The sequence below is a fragment of the Phascolarctos cinereus genome, unplaced genomic scaffold (assembly GCF_003287225.1).
Source record: "Phascolarctos cinereus isolate Bilbo 61053 unplaced genomic scaffold, phaCin_HiC Scaffold_4;HRSCAF=312, whole genome shotgun sequence".
Taxonomy (NCBI): domain Eukaryota; kingdom Metazoa; phylum Chordata; class Mammalia; order Diprotodontia; family Phascolarctidae; genus Phascolarctos; species Phascolarctos cinereus.
The window spans coordinates 178,533,007-178,534,807 of NW_027555847.1; the positions used below are offsets into that span (position 1 = coordinate 178,533,007).

Sequence of the window (1,801 nt, forward strand, 5' to 3'; positions counted from 1 at the left end):
AGGGACTTCCTTGAGCTCTTCCCCAAACCCCTCCAAATACCTTTTAAAAATGACTCAAACAAATTCTAGAGCAGAAGAACCCACAAAAAGTCAGAGTGAAACAAATTTCCAGTGTAACATGACTTGGAAGGTTGGCAGGAAAGGTCTGTTGCACCAGGGTGAGGGAGGAGCTCAGATCAGTGCAGGCTGCACCAGCACAGATGGGGCCCCAGCAAACCTGGAGCAGGCCTTGGGAGTGACTGAATCACAGAAGCTACAGCAGCAGCAGTGGTGGCAGTGCCTGCTTCCAGAGCTCTCAACCCACTGATGGTAATGGGGTGAAACAACTGGTCAGAAGGAGATTAAAGAGATCTTGCTAGCACTGAGACAGGAATCTGTTGTTTTGCCCATACTTGCATCCAGGTTGCAATCCTGGGTAACAGTACCAGAGTAAGGAGAAACATTAGCAGAGCAGAGTTTGTGGCCACAGTAGAGGAAGGGACAGAAAAGAGTGTTTGTGGTCACTCATAGACCAAAGCACAATCCAGGAGAATAGCGAACACTTCTCCTTAGATCATACCATCTTAGAAGAACTGAAAACTTACAGGTCTCTAGAAGTTTCTCTGAAAACAGCTGCACAAAATCCCTAAAGGCTGTCTTTCGGATCTGCCATCAAAGGGTGGACCCAGTGCCACGATGCAGATTTTTGTGAAGACTTTGACAGGGGAGACTATCACGCTTGAGGTCGAACCGTCTGATACTATTGAAAATGTCAAGGCCAAGATACAAGATAAGGAAGGTATTCCCCCTGATCAACAAAAATTGATTTTTGTGGGCAAGCAACTGGAAGATGGTCGAATTTTGTCTGACTACAACATTCAGAAGGAATCTACCCTTCATCTTGTTCTGAGGCTTCGTGTGGTGCCAAGAAGAAAAAGAAGTCTTATACCATTCCCAAAAAGAACAAGCATAAGAGAAAGAAGGTTAAGCTTGCAGTTCTGAAGTACTATAAGGTTGATGAGAATGGCGAGATTAGCCGCCTTTGAAGAGAGTGCCCTTCTGATGAATGTGGTGCTGGAGTCTTTATGGCTAGACATTTTGACAGACATTATTGTGGCAAGTGTTGTCTAACCTATTGCTTCAACAAGCCAGAAGACAAGTAAATGTATATGTGTCAATAAAAAATAATCAACTAAAAAAATCCCTAAATGTTGGGGCAGTGTACCCTGGAAGCAGAGCACTACTTTAATAAAGAGTTAAAAGTCAAGTAATAGACTGGAAAAAAAAATGAACAAACAACTGAAAAAAACCTCTGACTGTAGTAAACTATTATGGTGACAAGGAAGATCAAAACACACACCCAGAGGAAGAAAACAAAATAAAAGCTCCTATGTCCAAAGCCTTCAAGAAAAACATGAATTGGTCTCAGGCCATGGAAGAGCTCAAAAAAGGATTTTGAAAATCAAGTAAGAGAAGTAGAGGAAAAATTGGGAAGAGAAATGAGAGTGATACAAGAAAATCATGAAAAACAAGTCAATAGCTTGCTAAAGGAGACACACACAAAAAAAATACTGAAGCAAATAACACCTTAAAAACAATCTAGGCCAAATGGTAAAAGAGATCAAAAAATCCAATGAGGAGAAGAATGCCTTAAAAAGCAGAATTGGACAAATGGAAAAGAAGGTCCAAAGGCTCGCTGAAGAAAATAATTCCTTAAAAATTACAGTGGAGAAAATGACTTTATGAGAAATGAAGAAACAATAAAACAAAACCAAAAGATAGGAAAAAAAATAGAAGACAATATCTCACTGGAAAAACAACT

General features: G+C 40.5%; 1 pseudogene; it reads left to right on the forward strand.

The window, feature by feature from the left end:
• The first annotated feature begins 653 nt into the window (after positions 1-653).
• On the forward strand, positions 654-1,173 carry LOC110218877 (ubiquitin-ribosomal protein eS31 fusion protein pseudogene; annotated as a pseudogene).
• The last annotated feature ends 628 nt before the right edge of the window (positions 1,174-1,801 follow it).